The 14663-nt window shown below is 38.0% G+C and overlaps 1 long non-coding RNA gene across 5 annotated transcripts in view; it reads right to left on the bottom strand.

Annotated features, from left to right (window-relative positions):
- The window catches only part of LOC141927760 (uncharacterized), a 90163-nt gene that overhangs the window by 47990 nt on the left and 27510 nt on the right, over nucleotides 1–14663 (bottom strand). The gene's annotated exons all lie outside the window — the stretch shown is intronic.

The raw sequence follows: 14663 nt of genomic DNA, 5'->3' as shown, positions 1-14663 counted from the left end.
TGTGTGCCAGTGGATGCAGATCATGTCAACCAGGAATCCAGCCTGCAAACTGAGAAGTGCAGAATACAAATTAAAAGTATGTGCTTGCTCCTGTGTATTTTACTGTATTTTCCTGTGAGGTCAGACATTATTCAAAAGAAAAAAGAAAAAAAAAAAAAAAAAACAAACCAAAACAAAAAAACCAACCCAACAACTTTTCAGCATCTGAAGGAAAATTTGCATGTCTGTTTTCTTAGTTGCAGAATTGAAAGTGCAAAATGCCTTAGCAGCACCTCAGCCATTCCCCAGGCCAGAGAATTGCACAGTTCCAAGCCATCGCGGATGGAATAATGCACTCGAATTCCTGCCGGTGACTGGCAGGCGCACAGGAGGGAGACAGCCTTTTAAACACACACAGTCCGAGGCAGTTCAAGCGACACCAAACAGATGAAAAGCAGCCTGAGCATCAGGCAGCCAGTCCTGCCACCTCGTACGCCCTTTTAGACTCTTTAAATGCAGCCTCAAATTAGTTAGTAAATAATCAAACTGAGAGAACCCAAAATCTTCTATCCCTGGATCAACAAATTTTGATCAAATGGAGAACTGAAAATACAGGAATTCTCCCCAATAAAAAGTTACACAGTTCTTGAACTGGTAAATAACTTGTTATAGCCACGATACAGTGAAAGTAAACTTTCTGAACAACACCTGGTTGTATATTTAACTTTCTACCAATCACAAAAATGTGAATATAATTGTTGCCATATCTAGAATTTTAAAAATAAATAATACAACTTTTATGGGCATTTACATTTGTTTACACATACTCTAGCTCTGTCAAAAAGAACATTTTAAAGCTTTTAGTGCTTTATGGAAAGTACTGCTTTCATTTTCCAAGGACTTGTTTCATCCTAAGAAGAAATAAAAAAGTAAGCTGCTCGATGGCTAGTTGAGGAACAACATTCTGATCTCAAAACTGGCACCCCATGTGATAGAAGACTGCAATATATGCAAACAAGAGATAGATTCAAACAATAACAACTCGCACAGGCTCCAGGGCATAGCAGAATGTGTCATTTACTTCAGACCCAACTCTTTAAACATCAGTCCTACAAGTAGTTCAGTGGAAAATAGATGGGACTGTTCATGTAAGTATAGACTACTCATACAAGGAACTTTTCAAAGGCTCTACGTTTTCTAAGGTGCTGAAAAATTTATATCAAGTTTAGTAAAACTAAAAAAAAAAGAGGGAAAAAAAAAAAAGGAATCTCTTGTAATAAGCCAAATTGTCAGAGAGATGTCAGGGTTAATTTTTAAAGGCACATTTCCCTCCAGCAACAATTCTCTTTAATTATTTCAATGTGAAACACATTATCAGACATGTTCATTCCCTGATCTTAGCTCACAGTGGCTGACACAAGATAGGTACAAGATGTTAAATCTTCTCCACAAATGCTCACACACGTAGGTGCTGAGTACCCTGGTTCTGGCTGGCTCCAGTGGGAGGAGAGGGTGGGCAGCACCTGCTACACCAACAACCTCCAGCTCCTTGTACCAAACTTCTGGGGCCACCATCTCTTTGTCACGACACCAAAACATGGGAGGAAATGGTTGAGAAAAGGCTGCAGGATCTCAGAGTATGGACCTTGACATGTAAACAGGCACCGAGTGCAGCACAGAGCCCGCTGTCACGCTGGTCTACAGTTTATCAGGTAACCATAACATTTGTGACAGCCTTCCAGAATATTTGCACAGGAATTTCTCCAGATATCTTTTTTTTTTTTTTTTTTTTTTTCACTTTGAGGTTTAATAGTTGTGTGGAATAGACAGCACAAATCAGGCAAAGTCCAGCAAGAAGGCCACTGGTACACTGCAGCACACGGAGCTGCTGCAGGATACGGTCACATAGGAGACTTCTTCAGGAGTTTGAGAAACATTTTGTGTTCCTCACAAGTGGTAAGGGACACTGCTCAGAGACGCAACACAAAATATGAGCTCAAAAATATGAGTGACAGTGGTTTCGAATTTAGGTCTGTAGAAGAAACCTTGATCTAATGAACCGGTTCAGTGTTGCAAAGCACCATGTTTGATCAAGTATTTCAGATGGTGAAGGTGGGTTTTCTATTTTCTAGCATAATTTCAAAATTGAGAGACATGTATTTAAAGCTCTTAAATATGCCACAAGTCACATCGATCTATTCAACCTTCATTTTGGTACAAGGAAAGTCTAATCCTTTTCTTGAGAAAGGCGGCTGGAAGGGAAGAGGCTTTAGACCAACTCTACCAGATCAGCTGTAATCTAATGGTCTTTTTTATACCACCTACAGTAAAACTCACTATATAGCTAGTCATAAGATTAAAAGCTTTTCAAGTTGCTATCTTGGGAAATTTCTTTCAAGGAAATTACTACAAAGCCTTGTTTTAGTGTGTTCCCCTACTGTGCATCCTACTGTGTTTTTTTAATAAGGAAAGCTATCCATCCATAGAGGTGTATCCTGTTCTCCATGCTTGAGTGTCTAACAGCAGGCACATACAGTAGACACTCTGATGTTTTGCCTCTTTAATTTTCACTCCATAATGTTGGTGCCTGGTTTTCCTGACTGCACCTTCAGAGTGGTTTAATTATGGGCGTGCACAGAATTTTGAGAGGGGATTTTCAGCAGCAAAATTCAGATGTTATGAACAAGTTTAATACATCAAGATATTCAGAATTTTTTACCATAAAATAAAATCCTGCTATGCAGTTATCACAGGATGAAAAGTGTGATAAAATTACCAAGAGAAAAAAAATACAAATACTTCATGACTAAAACAGAAAATGTATAGATATGCTTCATTTAGTCTTTAAAAGATGCTTCATATAGATATAGAGATGCTTTGTATAGAGATGCTTCATACAGATATAGAGATGCTTCGGTTTAGTCTTTAAAAAGACAACCGAATGCTAAATATGAAAGTATGGCAGATAGACCACCACGCTTTCAAGCAAACAAGACAGAGTCATAGGTTTCTACGCTCAAACTCCCAACTGAATGAAAATAGCTCATGACAGTGAATTTATTAGTCCAGGGATTGTACCACTGATTTTGATGAAATTTTTTAAATCAAGTCAAGCAGCTCCCCGATAAAAGGTTACTGTACCACTCAAATATCAGACTTGAAACGTTTTTTTTATCATAACGGGCCAGGTACCAGGTTATAAATGAGCACTGCTCCATTGACTTCAGACAGGGTATGAAAATTGATTCAATGGAGCACCATCAGTTCTCACCAGCTGAGTATCTGTCCCTCTAATCACAACTAAAAAGATTTTCTTAGTCAATTAAAGGCTTGAAGCCTTTACTCACTCACACAAAATCCCTGTTGAAGTCGGTGCTAACAATGCATTCATTTAAATCTTAACAAACTGCAGTACACGCACTGCCTGGTGGCAGTTAGTGTTATATATTGAAATACGCGCTCCCGCCATCCTAAGGCACTGGCGGAGCAATACGTACCGTTCCATACCGTCTCACGTGGCCCAGAATAATACCTGACTACCCTCCGATTCTGACACGTTTCTTTAGTAACTGACAAAAAAATTAGCACATTCATTATTTTTGCTAACAGGAGTATGAGCTACGAAGAAAACATGTACCTATGCTGACAGAATGGGAGTACTTTAATTTCCAAATTACATACATAAATAAATCAAGCCATATAACCTGATAAATGAAAGATTATGAAAATAGTAATATCCTGCAAAATCTTGAAAGGCATCATAATTCCTCAAACAATTATCTTCTGTCATATTTGTGAGTAGCCCATGTAGTTCAAGAACAGAAAATACAAATGTGCTCCTTTAAAATTCATGAAACCACTCATTCTGTCATAAAAGCAGGCATCTTTCATGGCTACTTATTTCACACAGTCTCATAACTAATACTGACAGATACTTGGAATGCAAAAAAAAAATGAGCACTGGACAAAGAACACGGAGCTGCTCAATTCTTACATTTTAATGTTTAAAACAGAAAATAAAATCATATATTATATACCCCTACAGAATTTCTGGTATAATTAAATTAAAATTTGTAGATAAAAATGAGATTGTACAAAGACTGGTGGTATACTGCTACCAGGATTGGGCTGTGCTGCATCCATGACAACAGGATGGAAGGTTGCTTTTAATACTATTATCTTACATACCCACAGCTGAATGCTAATGCAGCTATACTGAGGAAATCAAGTTTCAGATCTGTATCCACTGAACTTACATCCACTAGGCAGGGAGTTTAAAAGCCAGGCTAGCATACAAAGACTAATATTATAGCTCTGTCAACTCCCCAAAGGTCAGATATTTCAAAAGGTATACACAAATATTAATTGTCAGGTAGTTCTGTACTGAAGACCAGAACTGAGGCAAAAATCAGGTTTTGTGACCATAATTTTCTTCCAATTTTATTTTATAAAATGGAGGTGCAGAAGAAAACAGAGATTAACTTGGACCAATTTATGTTCTGTACACTGACACATGATGATGCTGTTTCTTATGAATGTTGCCTCAGAAAGGATTTTACCTGTTTTCCACAATGAAGGAGATAGGCAGAAAATGTGTGGGAAAGCAGCTGGGCAGCCTTATTTTCCAGTGGATACCAACAGTTCAGTAGACCCATCCTTACCCTGGCTGGGGCACTCAGTTCCCGATCCCAGCCTGCCCTGTGCCTGCCAAGGAACCTCTGCTCTATGCAGAGGAAGAGCAAGGTCTCACACAGGCACCTCCGTATCTGCCCAAGCTCCTTCTAGAGACATTGTCTCCAACGTTTCGATTCAACTTGTTCTGGATTTAAAAATACAATTTGCTATAAAATCATAAAATAAAAATAAATTAAAAAAAAAAGTTACTATTTTTGTCAGTAACTAGCTTAATATTTCCCAAATAAAAGAATTCTGAGCTGTCTTGCAAAATCAACGCATCTCTTCCTCGTTGGTGTCAACAAAATCAAAACAGTAAGTCCCCAGGTGAAGAAGCCCTCTAAAACCTTGTTCTCCCAGAAGTGATATCGTGTGACTGGCAACACTGAGCCATCTTCCAGAAGGTGAAGACAGACTTACAAACACTTCAGACTCTCTTTAGTGCACAGGTAATTTTCAGACATCTTATACTATCCATTTTTTCTTCTCAACTCATTGCACTTCTAGGTGGAGAACTAAAAACTATTTGAGTTACTGACCACTTTCCTACAATAGACTGTAACCCGTTGTTACCCAAATCCAACCTATTTATAAAACATCAGCTCATATGTTCTCATACCCTGAACAATTCATTTTTATGTACAGTATAAGGTTGCTTCTGGAAACTCTTGCTCTGTTGTGCTCCGGATCTATCTCCTGTTGTAGTCAAGTGTGTGGACATTGTGGCAGGTAAAAATGCCCCATTTTTTGGTGAATGCATTCTTAGAGTTACTATATATGAACAAATGTAATAAATAATATATAAATAAATAAAATAAATATTTAAAAAATATATGAAGAAACTGAACTAAAATAATGAGAAGAGGCACTTCTGGTGAAGGGTCTCAAGTCCATAAGGCATATTTGCAGGAGACCAAGCCAGCTATCATGGAAATGAGGGTTCACTAACAAACCACTGCAGAAGTGCAGTTCCCAAGGGGTTTTTTCCCCTGTGCAGAGTACCTTTTCCCTTCAAAAGCCTGACTTCAGTGGGGTAGCAAAAAGATGCTTCATTTAAGGAAAAGGTGGCAACAATGGTCACAACGATGAAAGTGTTGGCCGCTAAGTGGCAGAATGACAAAATATTGTAGCGTTTTATGATATTGTAATTGAAAAAAAGTATTAAGTTGTTAGTGAAAGTGTATTTAAGAAAAGCCCCACATGTGGATGTAATAGAAAATTAATCCTCAGAGCCCAGAAAGTCCCTGAGGATGTAGAATCCATCATGAAGTTACCTCCTGTCCCAGATTTTCTTGTGGCTTGCCTCTGCTGACAACAGTTGTCTTTTCATTAGAGTATTTGATATCAATTTACTCAGACACCAGGGGCAAAAAAGGATTTCACTTTCTTCATCTGAAAGACACTGATCCACAGAATTAGTACTTTGAACAGATGCCAGAGTAAAATAGTGACACATTTTCTAAACTAATAACCACAGGTGGCCCCAGTAAATTGTCCAAAGCCTTTCAGGGCTGCCCAGGCAGCCACTACTCTCCTGAATTTCTGATGATTCTCATACAGACAAGATCCCTGATTGCATAGGTATCTCCTTCCAACCAGGTCTTGCTGTGCTTCATGTTTCTAAACTAACCCCATAAAGAAATGTCACCATTTTTAATGCCCTCTTACAGATAACGTCTGTCCTTCTGCAGGAGAGAATGCAAGGGAGTAACTGCTCTAAGTGTATTTTCAGATTAAAATCTCTCAAAAAAGGTTAGACTCCATTTTGGCATGTATTAAACATTAAATTAACTTCACATGATACAACAAATAACCTCAGGAAGGGTGTCTACCTCACCTAATTTGACAAAAGAGATGGCTACCTTCTGCTTCTGAGTGTTCCTAGTGTTGCAAGAACCAATGGTGCAAAACGCCTGGAGAAGCAATGACCCAGTTGGCAGAAGGTTATCACACAGCTTATTCCCCACTGACTTGGCATCTGGTGAAACCTGTGGTTCACCCCAAAGACAGTGTGAAACTTTGCCCACTTAGAAATGTTTTCATGGACTTTGGCTCATTTCTTTTTCAAACCTTGACTATATTGATGATTAAATGCAGAAACCCTTACAAAAAATTGAACAGCCCTGAAATGACTGGTTCTACACCCACAAGGGATCTGATTTAGGTGCTCAGGTTAGAGCCCGGTCGCCCAGTAGAAGCCTTGGCAGGGGAAGAGCCTTGACTGAGCCATAGCAGAGCTGCAGTCCTCACTGCGTTTTCTGCACACCCAGAGTTAGGCTTAAGCAAGAAGCTGACTCTGCAATTCAAGAAACACTTCCGGACTTGCAGCAAGCGGAGCTTGTGCTTTGCTAAGCCAGAAGCCACCTAAATTGGATATCTAAAATTAAACAGCATGAATTTTCTCCTAAGCATCACTGCGTCTTGGTGGAAGAGTGAAAAATGAAGGTGGAAATCTGTGAGCACCAGAAACTGTGTTTATCAGCAGGACACCTACACCACGGGCACAGGAGCCTCTGTACTCAGTACATCACTGACCTACAATGATCCTCACACACAGCAAAGATCTGTCAGGCTTTGGACTCGAGGAGACTTCTAATAAGGTACAAAAAAATGTTATTTTTATCAGACTTGGGGATCAAACTGAGACAACCAATTTATTCCAACAGAAACACATCACCTGAGAATACTTTCATAGAAGGTTTCTCTCCACAAACAGAGAGTGAAAGGAAACACAAAAGCATCAGTTATTGCCGTTCCTTCATCACTTTTTATCATATTACTTTGATGCTCAAATGAGCTTGCTCACTCTGAACCCCCCTCTCAGGGCAGGGGCGCTGTTAATCCGGTACAAGATGTGAAAACCAGCTGCAAAACTGCGAGACACCGAGCAGAGCTTCCCCTCTGATCTTCAGCTACCTCATTGCCTTCACCGCAGCTTCAGCCAACACTGAACACAAAACCCTGCTTTCTGCCCACAGGGAAAACTGTAAACACTCATATTTTATCCCACAGTCATTTTGCAACATGGACAACACCCAAAAACACTAATCCAGCTTCATTCACATGGAAAGCTCTTGTCCTCACAAGCAGCCCTGATCTGGGATGGGATCCAGGGGCAGGAGAGGGAGCGATGATCCCGGTGGTCCTCCCACCCCACAGGCACAGGATGCTCCCTGGGATGCTCAGACAGAGGTACAGGGCTGAATCCATTCCCAACCCCCATTATTTTGACTGCCAGCCCAGGCAGGAAAAACGCACAGCAGTGAACTGTGTTCGGACACCACATTTGGGAGATTTCATTTCAGCCTCAGTTTCTTCCACTGAACAGTAGACTTGGTACTTTTTCCAGTCAAATCCACTTTTTTGGAAACAATGAAAGACTAAAGAAATTCAGCCACTTTTAAAAAGAAACCTTTAAAGAAATTTACTAATTATGTTTTGGAAGCAGGTCCGAATGGTTGGAATAAAAATGCTCAAACCAACTTAATACTTCCTGCATTTGAATAATTTGTGTATGTAGGTATATAATAGTCTGACTATTTTTATTGGATGCTTTAAAAGTAGGTATATGATTTGGCTATGATTCTTTAGTATTTACTTCAGAAAAATTCTGAGGTCATATTGTTGTTTATGAAAAAAAATTATATTCTCTCAGTCCAACAGTTTTCCAGTTGCCAGCAGTTAATGCTATCTTGAACTCGGGTATTCAGTTTGCATTTAAAATGATCTCTCTCACATTTTACTCTTCTTTTCCTTAAACAGATATTCCTCTTTTGCGAAAGACACACCAAAAAATATTTGTATTTCTATTACTAGTACAGAAGTTTTACAAGACAGGGAAGTTCTGGGTGAGATAGTCAGCTGCTGGGGCTGATGCGGAGTACCTTTGAAAAATGTCCTTCATAAACACAACATTGACATTATTACAGCATCATAAAATCACAGAGCCAAATCCTGTAAATGTGAAAATACTCAAGTTACTCATCTATCTGTGTCTGCAAAGTCAGTCACTTGTTGCTGTGCGGTTCTTCGCTCCAATTACCAGAGCTCAGCCCTCCCAGCCGTGTTTCTCTTCACTTCCCTGCATGGCTCAGCAACCTTGGGTTTTGAGAGGTAAACTCAACTCAACTTCCACCCAATGACTTTAGATACATTTTTCCCATTTTTGACCAATTCTCTAGTTTTCCAATAACTGCCTGGCAATCTCTTTCCCAGCGGCGTTTGCAGGGTGGAACAGGGCTTTCCCTCCTCCTCCAGCTCCCTGGCAAATAGCCCATCTGGCACCCATGTGGCAGCGTTTGCTATGTGGGATCTGGCAGAAAAATGCCACACTACCAGTAGCAATCACAGCCATAAACAGCACAACGACACACAAAGAAATGACTTCCAGATTATTTTTTTTTCCCCTCGAGATGTGGAGAAAACTTATGTATAAAACATCACTTTTTTTTTTTACTGCAACTTGCAGTGGTAATAATATAACATGTGTCTGCAGTAATATGTTTTCTTTAAGCCACCCATTCCTCTCCGAAGGCTTAACACCGCAAGGTCCCACCTAAGCTCGACTCCCAGCTGCATCGCTGAAGGTACTCGATGCATAATGCTTCATAGCATATGATCTAAAGAGCGGGGAGTATACATTTGCTATAGCAAAGTTACCCCAGCTGAGAGCTGTTTGGGTTTAATATATATCCTTTAGGATTCTCTGCATTATGGGGGGAAGGGAGCTATATAAACAGACTTGGAAAAAAAAAAAATGCATTGCTCACATTTTTTAAAAGTTGCCTCAGGCAGTTATAAGTTACATAAAGTTGCTCCCGTTCCTGTTGTAGTTATGCCAAAGTTATCTAAGGTGACTAGCATAAAGTGACAACTCCAAACTTGGAAAATAAAGGTTCTAAATGGGGCCTTTTCACATACACAAAATCAGAATGTAACCAGCAGCCCACAAACTAAGACATGACTTCAAAATTTCATTGTAATCATGAAAGTTATTCTAAGATTTTTTAAAAAATATACAAAACATCTATACTTAAAACCAGAGTAATTACTTGTAGATTAGCAGAGTCTGAAAGAAACTATTCTTGTTTCCAGTAGTTGCATTCATGGACTTCATTTAGTCTGACACTTGTGTAATAACGTGAATATTTAGCTTTTCTGAGTATTTATTCCCTACACTTATGACTTCTAGAAATCCTTCAAAATCTATCACATTAGAAAGAGAAGATAAAATGAGAGATATTCTGGGGAAAATTACTCCCTTTTCATAACATTCTTCTTCCCCCCACACACACATTCTTGATTTCCCACACATATTTTTAAGGCACTGCAATGCAAGTTTTCAGGAGCTAAATCTATGAGAGAAATCTAAAAGAAAGGATATTTTAAAATAATCAAGACAAAAATAAAAATCATCCCTAACTAAATAAAATGGTGAAAAGTTGTACATCTTTTGTGTCTTTTATGAGAGAGAGAGAGAGTAATGATTAAAAATGTACCAAGAGCCATGAATGCCATTTTACTGTCATTTCCTTTGATTAACCTTCACCTGACCTCAATCCCTAAGGCAATTTCAGTTTCTTTTTGTTCTTCCATTTAAATTCTTCAGTGCACCAGGTGAGTACATCTCCGTCACTACAGAACATTCACAGAGAGCAGACTGGTTTTGGAGAGGATTTCACAGAAAAAGTTTGCTCTGGAGAATCATTTGCAAAAACCTTAACAGGGCACTAACAGGTCGCATTTACTCCAAAACTGAGATTTTTACAATCCCTGTGGAATTATATAATAACTTTTTCTAGGTATTAGTTAGAACATAGCTGAGCAAACCGCACCAGTTTACACCAAAGCAGGGCCTCGGTGCTGCTGGCTGTACAGACTTACCAACCCCGTCATGTTGGCAGTTCTCACCAACATCTCTGCTCTGCATCTGTAACGATGTCTGCTTCCACGTGAGTTATAAAATGTAACTTTCCCACTAGAATGGGAAAAAAGCCAGCATGAATAAAAGCTTAAAATATAAATTATAAACTCTCTGCAGAAGGAATGAATCCAGCGTTCAACGTTTGCACAGAAATCTTATAGTACAGTTCTCTTATTTTAAAACTCACTATTTTTCAACGAGTCTCACAATCTTGAAGGCTGTATAGAAATCATGAAATGTTGCATACTTTGGCTCTGTTCTTCAAACTTTAAACTGTATAATAAAAAAGGGACAAACTGGGAGAGGGGAAAAGAATATCTACAAAAAAATCATGTAAGATCTGTATAGTATGCCTGATGATGAAATGTTAAGGAAGTCTGACCTATTTAGTTCATCAGAGACTGACTTAAGGAATAAGTCAATCCTCATCCTTAAGAATTGATATGATGCTGAGGCTTCTGATAACACGTTTTTAATCTATTAGGAAAAGATATGAGATTCAACAGTCGAATTAAGCCTAGAATCAAGATGTGCAGTTTTAGCTCTTCAGAACCACCATGAGCCACTGTACCAGCTTACTTTGGGATGAAGAGGTACTTCATCAGACATGACCTTTATTATCATTCAAAAAAATATTCTATTACATAAGCAGAAGCTATGGATTCAATGCAGGCTTTGCTCTTCATTGCTGTCAGCTAGATGTGTGATCTAACTGGATTCATTATATCTCAGTTCCATATTATTCCCCTAGATGAATTTTCAGGTTTAAAAAAAAATAAATAAAATTGTCCCAAGCTGTGACACAAAGCATTAACATTTCTTGCCATCCAGAAAAGTTCAGTTTAGATCAAGTGAAATTTATAGGCGTGAATCATTTTAAAATATTTTATTGCTTCTGGCCTTTTTAATTTTCATTTTCTTGCTATCCGTAGATAAAAAAAAAAAAAATGACATGAAACACAAACCTGTTGGGTTTCAAAATGCTAAAATCGACCACCGTGCCAATTTCCAAACTCTGCTGTTGTAAAGGTGGTGATTCATTAACTCTGTTCCTCTCCTGTTAGTAATTTTATTCTCCACAAACTGGCACTTCCTGACAACATGAAGGAGTTGCAGAACAGAAAAGTTCTGTTGATCTCAGCCACAATCCTTTTCTGATCTTAAATATTTAATTATATTCATAAAACAATTAATAGACACTCTTAAAATTCAGCTGTCTTCAACTGCATTTATGCAAGCTCTGCTTCCTTTACGTTTCTAGATACATCCAGCGAGTGACACCAGCTCTGCGTATTAGACTGGGATGTCTAGTCTGTGACAGATCCTGCACAGTTTTCCATTACAACATTTCCACCGAGTTCTCTAGTAAAATGGCCAGCTCCTGAATGACAGATGTACTCACCTGATAGAGTGCAATACTTAAATGGAGGAACAAAAGGATCTGAAACTGCCTTAGGGAGAGAGGTTAGGTGAAGGTTAATCAAAGGAAATGACAGTTCGATGGTATGCACGGCCCTTGAGATTACATATGTGTATTTTGTTGGGAAATATTTAACTGTTTTACCTCTATTTAGGAAGAAACCAAAATAAAGTGCATATATGAAAAAACCACAGAAGAATCCATAGATGCCTCTGAGCCCAGCAGAGCTCGCATTGGTGGGATGCGAACTTGCCAGCTGAGAGGCAAAGAAAGCCAAATGATGACAACTCCTCATGTGGTTTCACTATTATAAAATGTTTCACTATCATAAAACACAACACAGTAGCTGGGGAGCTAGGGAAATTCAATAAAGCTCTCGTTTACCTTGCTCCCATATTTATCCCCAATATTTAGCAGACTTCTGCTGAAACGGGTGCTGGAGCTAAAGAGGGAAACTACAGCTCGAAAATACTCTGGAAGCCTACAGAAACTCACTTGTGTCTTGTAATGAACTTGGTTTGGCCATATTCCTGCCTCATTTGCATTTGCTTTCCAACAATTTTCATGCACTTGGTTTTTTACTTTCAGTAGTACTTTCAAAAACAGATTTTGCATGTCTGTAGAAAGGGATTTTTAAATACACTCTCATCAAACATTTAATCATGAAATTTATTCTAGTATTTGTCAATTAATTGGGGAATTAAAGCATTGCCATATGACTTATCAATCACAAATAAGTAACACACCCTGAATTCTGATTTCTAGTTTTTATGAAAAAAAACAACTAGTCAATAGAACTCATGAAAAATTTTGACAACTATTTTTTTTATTCTTCCCACAGAATAAAAGGCAAAATTCACTGAATGAATTATTAATTATGAGTTATTCATCCAGCTCTACTAAAAACTAATCTGTTTCTTTTTTTAGGCATCAAAAAGGTCTTTCAAATATAAGTTGCAATAATGAAATATGGCAGCAGATCTTGAAATGTGCCCTTACCCAGTCTGCAAATACATAAAAGGTTACAGTACCAGAGTTATTAATCCCCCATCACTCTGACAATTGATTTTGAACACAGTCTGTTGCAGTCTTTATAATGCAAGATCATAAATGTTCAAAACTAATTTATTGCTCTTTGTTCCACCTGGCAAAAATATACTGTCAAATTGAGTTGTGCTGACGCAAAGATGCAGATGAGTATTTAAGTCTTATTCTTATCCACATTTGTAAATTTTTTTGCAATACCTGTGTGTGGTTAGAAACATTCACAAAGCATTAAAGAAAGAGGAAGAGATTATGCTGTCTTTAATCAACAGGAAATATTTGCACAAAAAGCAATAACTATTTATTTTAAATCAATGAGGAAGAGTCATTATTTAAATTTGTCAGTACTGATATTTTCAGTTTGTGCTCTTTTCCCTGGTATCTGTCAGATTTTCAAAAGTACACGTGTAAAAACACTTGCTCTGTATGCATATTGGCATACATACCAGGCAGGGATTCCCCACAAACCGATGAGGGATATGCAAAAACTTTCATCCTACATGGGTTTTTTTTAATTAGTGATTTTGAAGCCTGAACCAATTCCATTCATTCTGAAAATTCCTGACCTTGTCTCTTCTGTATGCGGCAGTTGCCACTGCTCCTGCCCATGCCAGAGAGTACAAACCTCCAAAGAGGGACAAACCAGAAAAGGAGGGCAAAAAGGGAGAAAAGGATCCACTTTACACTGACGTTAACACATCTATTTGTAAAGATGAAGGGTTGTTTTAAGGATTAAAAAGAATATATTACAAGCAAGTTTATTTTAAGAATAAAATCCTGTCCCATAGACCAAGCCTTCCATAATGAATGAATTACAAGTTTCCTAAAGCCTACTACTGAAGCAGGGAACTGAAACACAAAAATAGAGACAAGGAAGGAAAACAGAAGAGTGTTTCAACATCAAAAATTGCCTATCCAGAAGTCTCTATTTCTCATAGTCTCTAAAGTATTTTTTCTCAGTAGAAGGATGAACCTGTAAAATTACAATTCTTTTCAAAATAACCACATAATACTCCTTTAATAACACTTTTCAGTCTTACATATTTTACAGTCCAAGAATATAAACTTCATCTTTCCATTATCTCGGGGCAGAATCATTTAATTGTCCTGGCAAGTTTACCCCTTTTGAATTATTATTTTTACCACGACTGTGAAGTAGGAGAGCTATCTGACTGCATGCTAGGACTGCTGCATTCATGACTTGTAGACATCTGTATGATATTGAAATTAATTTCCAGTATAAAACAGTTAACAGAATAACCCTAGATAAAGGCAAGTATAATATTAATTTCGTTCTTTTTGTTGGCAATGTTGTAAAGTCCATTGCTCAAGTAAAGAGCACTCTTCTGAGCCAGATACAAATTAATTTTACCATTATTCTTCAAATATGAATTTTAAAAGTCAACTAAAGGCTACAACAGCTTTAAAACATTTCAGTGATTGTTTTAATTACCTATCATACAGCTGTGAGACACTGCAAAAGGGAGGGGTGGAGAGAGAAGGGAAAACAACACCTGGTGTATTAGCAGTTGTTTTTCTGACATAAAAAAGAAAAAAAAGTTTCCAAGCACTCAGACCAACAAAAAGCTCAGCAAAGTCAACACAGATTTTTTTTGTCAGTAC

This window comes from Strix aluco, chromosome 10 (assembly GCF_031877795.1).
Source record: "Strix aluco isolate bStrAlu1 chromosome 10, bStrAlu1.hap1, whole genome shotgun sequence".
Taxonomy (NCBI): domain Eukaryota; kingdom Metazoa; phylum Chordata; class Aves; order Strigiformes; family Strigidae; genus Strix; species Strix aluco.
This window is presented reverse-complemented; position numbering and strand designations above follow the sequence as displayed.